The sequence below is a fragment of the Salmo salar genome, chromosome 14 (assembly GCF_965601325.2).
Source record: "Salmo salar chromosome 14, fSalSal1, whole genome shotgun sequence".
Classification (NCBI taxonomy): Eukaryota; Metazoa; Chordata; class Actinopteri; order Salmoniformes; family Salmonidae; genus Salmo; species Salmo salar.
The window spans coordinates 57,565,712-57,580,723 of NC_138304.1; positions in this window are offsets into that span (position 1 = coordinate 57,565,712).

A 15,012-nucleotide genomic window follows, 5' to 3' on the forward strand; every position below is an offset into this window, starting at 1 on the left:
GGCCCTCTAGGTAGTACCCTATATAGTGTATTACTATTGACCAGGGCCCTCTAGGTAGTACCCTGTATAGTGTATTACTATTGACCAGGGCCCTCTAGGTAGTACCCTATATAGTGTATTACCATTGACCAGGGCCCTCTAGGTAGTATTACTATTGACCAGGGCCCTCTAGGTTGTACCCTATAGAGTGAATTACTATTGACCAGGGCCCTCTAGTAGTATCCTGTATAGTGTATTACTATTGACCAGGGCCATCTAGTAGTGTCCTCTATAGTGTATTACTATTGACCAGGGCCCTCTAGTAGTATTCTGTATAGTGTATTACTATTGACCAGGGCCCTCTAGTAGTATCCTGTATAGTGTATTACTATTGACCAGGGCCCTCTAATAGTATCCTATAGAGTGTATTACTATTGACCAGGGCCCTCTAGGTAGTACCATATATAGTGTCTTACTATTGACCAGGGCCCTCTAGTAGTATCCTATATAGTGTATTACTATTGACCAGGGCCCTCTAGGTAGTATCCTTATATAGTGTATTACTATTGACCAGGGCCCTCTAGGTAGTATCCTGTATAGTGTATTACTATTGACCAGGGCCCTCTAGTAGTATCCGGTATAGTGTATTACTATTCACCAGGGCCCTCTGGGTAGTACCCTGTATAGTGTATTACCATTGACCAGGGCCCTCTAGGTAGTATTACTATTGACCAGGGCCCTCTAGGTTGTACCCTATATAGTGTATTACCATTGACCAGGGCCCTCTAGTAGTATCCTATATAGTGTATTACTATTGACCAGGGCCCTCGAATAGTATCCTGTATAGTGTATTACTATTGACCAGGGCTCTCTAGTAGTATCCTATATAGTGTATTACTATTGACCAGGGCCCTCTAGTAGTAACCTATATAGTGTATTACTATTGACCAGGGCCCTCTAGGTAGTATCCTATATAGTGTATTACTAATGACCAGGGCCCTCTAGGTAGTATCCTGTATAGTGTATCACTATTGACCAGGGCCCTCTAGTAGTATCCTGTATACTGTATTACTATTGACCAGGGCCCTCTAATAGTATCCTATAGAGTGTATTACTATTGACCAGGGCCCTCTAGGTAGTACCCTATATAGTGTCTTACTATTGACCAGGGCCCTCTAGTAGTATCCTGTATAGTGTATTACTATTGACCAGGGCCCTCGAGTAGTATCCTGTATAGTGTATTACTATTGACCAGGGCCCTCTAGTAGTATCCTTTATAGTGTATTACTATTGACCAGGGCCCTCTAGTAGTATCCTATATAGTGTATTACTATTGACCAGGGCCCTCTAGGTAGTACCCTATATAGTGTATTACTATTGACAATGGCCCTCTAGGTAGTACCCTGTATAGTGTATTACTATTGACCAGGGCCCTCTAGGTAGTACCCTATATAGTGTATTACCATTGACCAGGGCCCTCTAGGTAGTATTACTATTGACCAGGGCCCTCTAGGTTGTACCCTATATAGTGAATTACTATTGACCAGGGCCCTCTAGTAGCATCCTGTATAGTGTATTACTATTGACCAGGGCCCTTTAGTAGTATCCTGTATATTGTATTACTATTGACCAGTGCCCTCTAGTAGTATCCTGTATAGTGTATTACTATTGACCAGGGCCCTCTAGTAGTATCCTGTATAGTGTATTACTATTGACCAGGGCCATCTAGTAGTGTCCTGTATAGTGTATTACTATTGACCAGGGCCCTCTAGTAGTATCCTATATAGTTTATTACTATTGACCAGGGCCCTCTAGGTAGTACCCTATATAGTGTATTACTATTGACAATGGCCCTCTAGGTAGTACCCTGTATAGTGTATTACTATTGACCAGGGCCCTCTAGGTAGTACCCTATATAGTGTATTACCATTGACCAGGGCCCTCTAGGTAGTATTACTATTGACCAGGGCCCTCTAGGTTGTACCCTATATAGTGAATTACTATTGACCAGGGCCCTCTAGTAGCATCCTGTATAGTGTATTACTATTGACCAGGGCCCTTTAGTAGTATCCTGTATATTGTATTACTATTGACCAGTGCCCTCTAGTAGTATCCTGTATAGTGTATTACTATTGACCAGGGCCCTCTAGTAGTATCCTGTATAGTGTATTACTATTGACCAGGGCCATCTAGTAGTGTCCTGTATAGTGTCTTACTATTGACCAGGGCCCTCTAGTAGTATTCTGTATAGTGTATTACTATTGACCAGGGCCCTCTAGTAGTATCCTGTATAGTGTATTACTATTGACCAGGGCCCTCTAATAGTATCCTATAGAGTGTATTACTATTGACCAGGGCTCTCTAGGTAGTACCCTATTTAGTGTCTTACTATTGACCAGGGCCCTCTAGTAGTATCCTATATAGTGTATTACTATTGACCAGGGCCCTCTAGTAGTACCCTGTATAGTGTATTACTATTGACCAGGGCCCTCTAGGTAGTATCCTGTATAGTGTATTACTATTGACCAGGGCCCTCTAGGTAGTACCCTATATAGTGTATTACTATTGACCAGGGCCCTCTAGGTAGTACCCTGTATAGTGTATTACCATTGACCAGGGCCCTCTAGGTAGTATCCTGTATAGTGTATTACTATTGACCAGGGCCCTCTAGGTAGTATCCTGTATAGTGTATTACTATTGACCAGGGCCCTCTAGGTAGTATCCTATATAGTGTATTACTAATGACCAGGGCCCTCTAGGTAGTATCCTGTATAGTGTATTACTATTGACCAGGGCCCTCTAGTAGTATCCTATATAGTGTATTACTATTGACCAGGGCCCTCTAGGTAGTACCCTATATAGTGTATTACTATTGACAATGGCCCTCTAGGTAGTACCCTGTATAGTGTATTACTATTGACCAGGGCCCTCTAGGTAGTACCCTATATAGTGTATTACCATTGACCAGGGCCCTCTAGGTAGTATTACTATTGACCAGGGCCCTCTAGGTTGTACCCTATATAGTGAATTACTATTGACCAGGGCCCTCTAGTAGCATCCTGTATAGTGTATTACTATTGACCAGGGCCCTTTAGTAGTATCCTGTATATTGTATTACTATTGACCAGTGCCCTCTAGTAGTATCCTATATAGTGTATTACTATTGACCAGGGCCCTCTAGTAGTACCCTGTATAGTGTATTACTATTGACCAGGGCCCTCTAGGTAGTATCCTGTATAGTGTATTACTATTGACCAGGGCCCTCTAGGTAGTACCCTATATAGTGTATTACTATTGACCAGGGCCCTCTAGGTAGTACCCTGTATAGTGTATTACCATTGACCAGGGCCCTCTAGGTAGTATCCTGTATAGTGTATTACTATTGACCAGGGCCCTCTAGGTAGTATCCTGTATAGTGTATTACTATTGACCAGGGCCCTCTAGTAGTATCCTGTCTAGTGTATTACAATTGACCAGGGCCCTCTAGGTAGTATCCTGTATAGTGTATTACTATTGACCAGGGCCCTCTAGTAGTATCCTGTATAGTGTATTACCATTGACCAGGGCCCTCTAGGTAGTATCCTGTATAGTGTATTACTATTGATCAGGGCCCTCTAGTAGTAACCTACATAGTGTATTACTATTGACCTGGGCCCTCTAGTAGTAACCTATATAGTGTATTACTATTGACCAGGGCCCTCTAGTAGTATCCTATATAGTGTATTACTATTGAGCAGGGCCCTCTAGGTAGTATCCTGTATAGTGTATTACTATTGACCAGGGCCCTCTAGGTAGTACCCTGTATAGTGTATTACTATTGACCAGGGCCCTCTAGGTAGTACCCTATATAGTGTATTACTATTGACCAGGGCCCTCTAGGTAGTACCCTGTATAGTGTATTACTATTGACCAGGGCCCTCTAGGTAGTACCCTATATAGTGTATTACCATTGACCAGGGCCCTCTTGGTAGTATTACTATTGACCAGGGCCCTCTAGGTTGTACCCTATATAGTGAATTACTATTGACCAGGGCCCTCTGGTAGTATCCTGTATAGTGTATTACTATTGACCAGGGCCCTTTAGTAGTATCCTGTATAGTGTATTACTATTGACCAGTGCCCTCTAGTAGTATTCTGTATAGTGTATTACTATTGACCAGGGCCCTCTAATAGTAACCTATATAGTGTATTACTATTGACCAGGGCCCTCTAGGTAGTACCCTATATAGTGTATTACTATTGACCAGGGCCCTCTAGGTAGTACCCTGTATAGTGTATTACTATTGACCAGGGCCCTCTAGGTAGTACCCTATATAGTGTATTACCATTGACCAGGGCCCTCTAGGTAGTATTACTATTGACCAGGGCCCTCTAGGTTGTACCCTATAGAGTGAATTACTATTGACCAGGGCCCTCTAGTAGTATCCTGTATAGTGTATTACTATTGACCAGGGCCATCTAGTAGTGTCCTCTATAGTGTATTACTATTGACCAGGGCCCTCTAGTAGTATTCTGTATAGTGTATTACTATTGACCAGGGCCCTCTAGTAGTATCCTGTATAGTGTATTACTATTGACCAGGGCCCTCTAATAGTATCCTATAGAGTGTATTACTATTGACCAGGGCCCTCTAGGTAGTACCATATATAGTGTCTTACTATTGACCAGGGCCCTCTAGTAGTATCCTATATAGTGTATTACTATTGACCAGGGCCCTCTAGGTAGTATCCTTATATAGTGTATTACTATTGACCAGGGCCCTCTAGGTAGTATCCTGTATAGTGTATTACTATTGACCAGGGCCCTCTAGTAGTATCCGGTATAGTGTATTACTATTCACCAGGGCCCTCTGGGTAGTACCCTGTATAGTGTATTACCATTGACCAGGGCCCTCTAGGTAGTATTACTATTGACCAGGGCCCTCTAGGTTGTACCCTATATAGTGTATTACCATTGACCAGGGCCCTCTAGTAGTATCCTATATAGTGTATTACTATTGACCAGGGCCCTCGAATAGTATCCTGTATAGTGTATTACTATTGACCAGGGCTCTCTAGTAGTATCCTATATAGTGTATTACTATTGACCAGGGCCCTCTAGTAGTAACCTATATAGTGTATTACTATTGACCAGGGCCCTCTAGGTAGTATCCTATATAGTGTATTACTAATGACCAGGGCCCTCTAGGTAGTATCCTGTATAGTGTATCACTATTGACCAGGGCCCTCTAGTAGTATCCTGTATACTGTATTACTATTGACCAGGGCCCTCTAATAGTATCCTATAGAGTGTATTACTATTGACCAGGGCCCTCTAGGTAGTACCCTATATAGTGTCTTACTATTGACCAGGGCCCTCTAGTAGTATCCTGTATAGTGTATTACTATTGACCAGGGCCCTCGAGTAGTATCCTGTATAGTGTATTACTATTGACCAGGGCCCTCTAGTAGTATCCTTTATAGTGTATTACTATTGACCAGGGCCCTCTAGTAGTATCCTATATAGTGTATTACTATTGACCAGGGCCCTCTAGGTAGTACCCTATATAGTGTATTACCATTGACCAGGGCCCTCTAGGTAGTATTACTATTGACCAGGGCCCTCTAGGTTGTACCCTATATAGTGAATTACTATTGACCAGGGCCCTCTAGTAGCATCCTGTATAGTGTATTACTATTGACCAGGGCCCTTTAGTAGTATCCTGTATATTGTATTACTATTGACCAGTGCCCTCTAGTAGTATCCTGTATAGTGTATTACTATTGACCAGGGCCCTCTAGTAGTATCCTGTATAGTGTATTACTATTGACCAGGGCCATCTAGTAGTGTCCTGTATAGTGTATTACTATTGACCAGGGCCCTCTAGTAGTATCCTATATAGTGTATTACTATTGACCAGGGCCCTCTAGGTAGTACCCTATATAGTGTATTACTATTGACAATGGCCCTCTAGGTAGTACCCTGTATAGTGTATTACTATTGACCAGGGCCCTCTAGGTAGTACCCTATATAGTGTATTACCATTGACCAGGGCCCTCTAGGTAGTATTACTATTGACCAGGGCCCTCTAGGTTGTACCCTATATAGTGAATTACTATTGACCAGGGCCCTCTAGTAGCATCCTGTATAGTGTATTACTATTGACCAGGGCCCTTTAGTAGTATCCTGTATATTGTATTACTATTGACCAGTGCCCTCTAGTAGTATCCTGTATAGTGTATTACTATTGACCAGGGCCCTCTAGTAGTATCCTGTATAGTGTATTACTATTGACCAGGGCCATCTAGTAGTGTCCTGTATAGTGTCTTACTATTGACCAGGGCCCTCTAGTAGTATTCTGTATAGTGTATTACTATTGACCAGGGCCCTCTAGTAGTATCCTGTATAGTGTATTACTATTGACCAGGGCCCTCTAATAGTATCCTATAGAGTGTATTACTATTGACCAGGGCTCTCTAGGTAGTACCCTATATAGTGTCTTACTATTGACCAGGGCCCTCTAGTAGTATCCTATATAGTGTATTACTATTGACCAGGGCCCTCTAGTAGTACCCTGTATAGTGTATTACTATTGACCAGGGCCCTCTAGGTAGTATCCTGTATAGTGTATTACTATTGACCAGGGCCCTCTAGGTAGTACCCTATATAGTGTATTACTATTGACCAGGGCCCTCTAGGTAGTACCCTGTATAGTGTATTACCATTGACCAGGGCCCTCTAGGTAGTATCCTGTATAGTGTATTACTATTGACCAGGGCCCTCTAGGTAGTATCCTGTATAGTGTATTACTATTGACCAGGGCCCTCTAGGTAGTACCCTATATAGTGTATTACCATTGACCAGGGCCCTCTAGGTAGTATTACTATTGACCAGGGCCCTCTAGGTTGTACCCTATATAGTGAATTACTATTGACCAGGGCCCTCTAGTAGCATCCTGTATAGTGTATTACTATTGACCAGGGCCCTTTAGTAGTATCCTGTATATTGTATTACTATTGACCAGTGCCCTCTAGTAGTATCCTGTATAGTGTATTACTATTGACCAGGGCCCTCTAGTAGTATCCTGTATAGTGTATTACTATTGACCAGGGCCATCTAGTAGTGTCCTGTATAGTGTCTTACTATTGACCAGGGCCCTCTAGTAGTATTCTGTATAGTGTATTACTATTGACCAGGGCCCTCTAGTAGTATCCTGTATAGTGTATTACTATTGACCAGGGCCCTCTAATAGTATCCTATAGAGTGTATTACTATTGACCAGGGCTCTCTAGGTAGTACCCTATATAGTGTCTTACTATTGACCAGGGCCCTCTAGTAGTATCCTATATAGTGTATTACTATTGACCAGGGCCCTCTAGTAGTACCCTGTATAGTGTATTACTATTGACCAGGGCCCTCTAGGTAGTATCCTGTATAGTGTATTACTATTGACCAGGGCCCTCTAGGTAGTACCCTATATAGTGTATTACTATTGACCAGGGCCCTCTAGGTAGTACCCTGTATAGTGTATTACCATTGACCAGGGCCCTCTAGGTAGTATCCTGTATAGTGTATTACTATTGACCAGGGCCCTCTAGGTAGTATCCTGTATAGTGTATTACTATTGACCAGGGCCCTCTAGTAGTAACCTGTCTAGTGTATTACAATTGACCAGGGCCCTCTAGGTAGTATCCTGTATAGTGTATTACTATTGACCAGGGCCCTCTAGTAGTATCCTGTATAGTGTATTACCATTGACCAGGGCCCTCTAGGTAGTATCCTGTATAGTGTATTACTATTGATCAGGGCCCTCTAGTAGTAACCTACATAGTGTATTACTATTGACCTGGGCCCTCTAGTAGTAACCTATATAGTGTATTACTATTGACCAGGGCCCTCTAGTAGTATCCTATATAGTGTATTACTATTGAGCAGGGCCCTCTAGGTAGTATCCTGTATAGTGTATTACTATTGACCAGGGCCCTCTAGGTAGTACCCTGTATAGTGTATTACTATTGACCAGGGCCCTCTAGGTAGTACCCTATATAGTGTATTACTATTGACCAGGGCCCTCTAGGTAGTACCCTGTATAGTGTATTACTATTGACCAGGGCCCTCTAGGTAGTACCCTATATAGTGTATTACCATTGACCAGGGCCCTCTAGGTAGTATTACTATTGACCAGGGCCCTCTAGGTTGTACCCTATATAGTGAATTACTATTGACCAGGGCCCTCTGGTAGTATCCTGTATAGTGTATTACTATTGACCAGGGCCCTTTAGTAGTATCCTGTATAGTGTATTACTATTGACCAGTGCCCTCTAGTAGTATTCTGTATAGTGTATTACTATTGACCAGGGCCCTCTAATAGTAACCTATATAGTGTATTACTATTGACCAGGGCCCTCTAGGTAGTACCCTATATAGTGTATTACTATTGACCAGGGCCCTCTAGGTAGTACCCTGTATAGTGTATTACTATTGACCAGGGCCCTCTAGGTAGTACCCTATATAGTGTATTACCATTGACCAGGGCCCTCTAGGTAGTATTACTATTGACCAGGGCCCTCTAGGTTGTACCCTATATAGTGAATTACTATTGACCAGGGCCCTCTAGTAGTATCCTGTATAGTGTATTACTATTGACCAGGGCCATCTAGTAGTGTCCTCTATAGTGTATTACTATTGACCAGGGCCCTCTAGTAGTATTCTGTATAGTGTATTACTATTGACCAGGGCCCTCTAGTAGTATCCTGTATAGTGTATTACTATTGACCAGGGCCCTCTAATAGTATCCTATAGAGTGTATTACTATTGACCAGGGCCCTCTAGGTAGTACCATATATAGTGTCTTACTATTGACCAGGGCCCTCTAGTAGTATCCTATATAGTGTATTACTATTGACCAGGGCCCTCTAGGTAGTATCCTTATATAGTGTATTACTATTGACCAGGGCCCTCTAGGTAGTATCCTGTATAGTGTATTACTATTGACCAGGGCCCTCTAGTAGTATCCGGTATAGTGTATTACTATTCACCAGGGCCCTCTGGGTAGTACCCTGTATAGTGTATTACCATTGACCAGGGCCCTCTAGGTAGTATTACTATTGACCAGGGCCCTCTAGGTTGTACCCTATATAGTGTATTACCATTGACCAGGGCCCTCTAGTAGTATCCTATATAGTGTATTACTATTGACCAGGGCCCTCGAATAGCATCCTGTATAGTGTATTACTATTGACCAGGGCTCTCTAGTAGTATCCTATATAGTGTATTACTATTGACCAGGGCCCTCTAGTAGTAACCTATATAGTGTATTACTATTGACCAGGGCCCTCTAGGTAGTATCCTATATAGTGTATTACTAATGACCAGGGCCCTCTAGGTAGTATCCTGTATAGTGTATTACTATTGACCAGGGCCCTCTAGTAGTATCCTGTATAGTGTATTACTATTGACCAGGGCCCTCTAATAGTATCCTATAGAGTGTATTACTATTGACCAGGGCCCTCTAGGTAGTACCCTATATAGTGTCTTACTATTGACCAGGGCCCTCTAGTAGTATCCTGTATAGTGTATTACTATTGACCAGGGCCCTCTAGGTAGTATCCTTATATAGTGTATTACTATTGACCAGGGCCATCTAGGTAGTATCCTGTATAGTGTATTACTATTGACCAGGGCCCTCTAGTAGTAGCCTGTATAGTGTATTACTATTGACCAGGGCCCTCTAGTAGTATCCGGTATAGTGTATTACTATTCACCAGGGCCCTCTGGGTAGTACCCTGTATAGTGTATTACCATTGACCAGGGCCCTCTAGGTAGTATTACTATTGACCAGGGCCCTCTAGGTTGTACCCTATATAGTGTATTACCATTCACCAGGGCCCTCTAGTAGTATCCTGTATAGTGTATTACTATTGACCAGGGCCCTCGAGTAGTATCCTGTATAGTGTATTACTATTGACCAGGGCCCTCTAGTAGTATCCTTTATAGTGTATTACTATTGACCAGTGCCCTCTAGTAGTATACTGTATAGTGTATTACCATTGACCAGGGCCCTCTTGTAGTATCCTATATAGTGTATTACTATTGACCAGGGCCCTCTAGGTAGTACCCTATATAGTGTATTACTATTGACAATGGCCCTCTAGGTAGTACCCTGTATAGTGTATTACTATTGACCAGGGCCCTCTAGGTAGTACCCTATATAGTGTATTACCATTGACCAGGGCACTCTAGGTAGTATTACTATTGACCAGGGCCCTCTAGGTTGTACCCTATATAGTGAATTACTATTGACCAGGGCCCTCTAGTAGCATCCTGTATAGTGTATTACTATTGACCAGGGCCCTTTAGTAGTATCCTGTATAGTGTATTACTATTGACCAGTGCCCTCTAGTAGTATCCTGTATAGTGTATTACTATTGACCAGGGCCCTCTAGGTAGTATCCTGTATAGTGTATTACTATTGACCAGGGCCCTCTAGGTAGTACCCTATATAGTGTATTACTATTGACCAGGGCCCTCTAGGTAGTACCCTGTATAGTGTATTACCATTGACCAGGGCCCTCTAGGTAGTATCCTGTATAGTGTATTACTATTGACCAGGGCCCTCTAGGTAGTATCCTGTATAGTGTATTACTATTGACCAGGGCCCTCTAGTAGTATCCTGTCTAGTGTATTACTATTGACCAGGGCCCTCTAGGTAGTATCCTGTATAGTGTATTACTATTGACCAGGGCCCTCTAGTAGTATCCTGTATAGTGTATTACCATTGACCAGGGCCCTCTAGGTTGTACCCTATATAGTGTATTACCATTGACCAGGGCCCTCTAGTAGTATCCTATATAGTGTATTACTATTGACCAGGGCCCTCGAATAGTATCCTGTATAGTGTATTACTATTGACCAGGGCTCTCTAGTAGTATCCTATATAGTGTATTACTATTGACCAGGGCCCTCTAGTAGTAACCTATATAGTGTATTACTATTGACCAGGGCCCTCTAGGTAGTATCCTATATAGTGTATTACTAATGACCAGGGCCCTCTAGGTAGTATCCTGTATAGTGTATTACTATTGACCAGGGCCCTCTAGTAGTATCCTGTATAGTGTATTACTATTGACCAGGGCCCTCTAATAGTATCCTATAGAGTGTATTACTATTGACCAGGGCCCTCTAGGTAGTACCCTATATAGTGTCTTACTATTGACCAGGGCCCTCTAGTAGTATCCTGTATAGTGTATTACTATTGACCAGGGCCCTCTAGGTAGTATCCTTATATAGTGTATTACTATTGACCAGGGCCATCTAGGTAGTATCCTGTATAGTGTATTACTATTGACCAGGGCCCTCTAGTAGTAGCCTGTATAGTGTATTACTATTGACCAGGGCCCTCTAGTAGTATCCGGTATAGTGTATTACTATTCACCAGGGCCCTCTGGGTAGTACCCTGTATAGTGTATTACCATTGACCAGGGCCCTCTAGGTAGTATTACTATTGACCAGGGCCCTCTAGGTTGTACCCTATATAGTGTATTACCATTCACCAGGGCCCTCTAGTAGTATCCTGTATAGTGTATTACTATTGACCAGGGCCCTCGAGTAGTATCCTGTATAGTGTATTACTATTGACCAGGGCCCTCTAGTAGTATCCTTTATAGTGTATTACTATTGACCAGTGCCCTCTAGTAGTATACTGTATAGTGTATTACCATTGACCAGGGCCCTCTTGTAGTATCCTATATAGTGTATTACTATTGACCAGGGCCCTCTAGGTAGTACCCTATATAGTGTATTACTATTGACAATGGCCCTCTAGGTAGTACCCTGTATAGTGTATTACTATTGACCAGGGCCCTCTAGGTAGTACCCTATATAGTGTATTACCATTGACCAGGGCACTCTAGGTAGTATTACTATTGACCAGGGCCCTCTAGGTTGTACCCTATATAGTGAATTACTATTGACCAGGGCCCTCTAGTAGCATCCTGTATAGTGTATTACTATTGACCAGGGCCCTTTAGTAGTATCCTGTATAGTGTATTACTATTGACCAGTGCCCTCTAGTAGTATCCTGTATAGTGTATTACTATTGACCAGGGCCCTCTAGGTAGTATCCTGTATAGTGTATTACTATTGACCAGGGCCCTCTAGGTAGTACCCTATATAGTGTATTACTATTGACCAGGGCCCTCTAGGTAGTACCCTGTATAGTGTATTACCATTGACCAGGGCCCTCTAGGTAGTATCCTGTATAGTGTATTACTATTGACCAGGGCCCTCTAGGTAGTATCCTGTATAGTGTATTACTATTGACCAGGGCCCTCTAGTAGTATCCTGTCTAGTGTATTACTATTGACCAGGGCCCTCTAGGTAGTATCCTGTATAGTGTATTACTATTGACCAGGGCCCTCTAGTAGTATCCTGTATAGTGTATTACCATTGACCAGGGCCCTCTAGGTAGTATCCTGTATAGTGTATTACTATTGATCAGGGCCCTCTAGCAGTAACCTACATAGTGTATTACTATTGACCTGGGCCCTCTAGTAGTAACCTATATAGTGTATTACTATTGACCAGGGCCCTCTAGTAGTATCCTATATAGTGTATTACTATTGAGCAGGGCCCTCTAGGTAGTATCCTGTATAGTGTATTACTATTGACCAGGGCCCTCTAGGTAGTACCCTGTATAGTGTATTACTATTGACCAGGGCCCTCTAGGTAGTACCCTATATAGTGTATTACTATTGACCAGGGCCCTCTAGGTAGTACCCTGTATAGTGTATTACTATTGACCAGGGCCCTCTAGGTAGTACCCTATATAGTGTATTACCATTGACCAGGGCCCTCTAGGTAGTATTACTATTGACCAGGGCCCTCTAGGTTGTACCCTATATAGTGAATTACTATTGACCAGGGCCCTCTAGTAGTATCCTGTATAGTGTATTACTATTGACCAGTGCCCTCTAGTAGTATTCTGTATAGTGTATTACTATTGACCAGGGCCCTCTAATAGTAACCTATATAGTGTATTACTATTGACCAGGGCCCTCTAGGTAGTACCCTATATAGTGTATTACTATTGACCAGGGCCCTCTAGGTAGTACCCTGTATAGTGTATTACTATTGACCAGGGCCCTCTAGGTAGTACCCTATATAGTGTATTACCATTGACCAGGGCCCTCTAGGTAGTATTACTATTGACCAGGGCCCTCTAGGTTGTACCCTATATAGTGAATTACTCTTGACCAGGGCCCTCTAGTAGTATCCTGTATAGTGTATTACTATTGACCAGGGCCATCTAGTAGTGTCCTCTGTAGTGTATTACTATTGACCAGGGCCCTCTAGTAGTATTCTGTATAGTGTATTACTATTGACCAGGGCCCTCTAGGTAGTACCATATATAGTGTCTTACTATTGACCAGGGCCCTCTAGTAGTATCCTATATAGTGTATTACTATTGACCAGGGCCCTCTAGGTAGTATCCTTATATAGTGTATTACTATTGACCAGGGCCCTCTAGGTAGTATCCTGTATAGTGTATTACTATTGACCAGGGCCCTCTAGTAGTATCCGGTATAGTGTATTACTATTCACCAGGGCCCTCTGGGTAGTACCCTGTATAGTGTATTACCATTGACCAGGGCCCTCTAGGTAGTATTACTATTGACCAGGGCCCTCTAGGTTGTACCCTATATAGTGTATTACCATTGACCAGGGCCCTCTAGTAGTATCCTATATAGTGTATTACTATTGACCAGGGCCCTCGAGTAGTATCCTGTATAGTGTATTACTATTAACCAGGGCTCTCTAGTAGTATCCTATATAGTGTATTACTATTGACCAGGGCCCTCTAGTAGTAACCTATATAGTGTATTACTATTGACCAGGGCCCTCTAGGTAGTATCCTATATAGTGTATTACTAATGACCAGGGCCCTCTAGGTAGTATCCTGTATAGTGTATTACTATTGACCAGGGCCCTCTAGTAGTATCCTGTATAGTGTATTACCATTGACCAGGGCCCTCTAGTAGTATCCTATATAGTGTATTACTATTGACCAGGGCCCTCTAGGTAGTACCCTATATAGTGTATTACTATTGACAATGGCCCTCTAGGTAGTACCCTGTATAATGTATTACTATTGACCAGGGCCCTCTAGGTAGTACCCTATATAGTGTATTACCATTGACCAGGGCCCTCTAGGTAGTATTACTATTGACCAGGGCCCTCTAGGTTGTACCCTATATAGTGAATTACTATTGACCAGGGCCCTCTAGTAGCATCCTGTATAGTGTATAACTATTGACCAGGGCCCTTTAGTAGTATCCTGTATAGTGTATTACTATTGACCAGTGCCCTCTAGTAGTATCCTGTATAGTGTATTACTATTGACCAGGGCCCTCTAGGTAGTATCCTGTATAGTGTATTACTATTGACCAGGGCCCTCTAGGTAGTACCCTATATAGTGTATTACTATTGACCAGGGCCCTCTAGGTAGTACCCTGTATAGTGTATTACCATTGACCAGGGCCCTCTAGGTAGTATCCTGTATAGTGTATTACTATTGACCAGGGCCCTCTAGGTAGTATCCTGTATAGTGTATTACTATTGACCAGGGCCCTCTAGTAGTATCCTGTCTAGTGTATTACTATTGACCAGGGCCCTCTAGGTAGTATCCTGTATAGTGTATTACTATTGACCAGGGCCCTCTAGTAGTATCCTGTATAGTGTATTACCATTGACCAGGGCCCTCTAGGTAGTATCCTGTATAGTGTATTACTATTGATCAGGGCCCTCTAGTAGTAACCTACATAGTGTATTACTATTGACCTGGGCCCTCTAGTAGTAACCTATATAGTGTATTACTATTGACCAGGGCCCTCTAGTAGTATCCTATATAGTGTATTACTATTGAGCAGGGCCCTCTAGGTAGTATCCTGTATAGTGTATTACTATTGACCAGGGCCCTCTAGGTAGTACCCTGTATAGTGTATTACTATTGACCAGGGCCCTCTAGGTAGTACCCTATATAGTGTATTACTATTG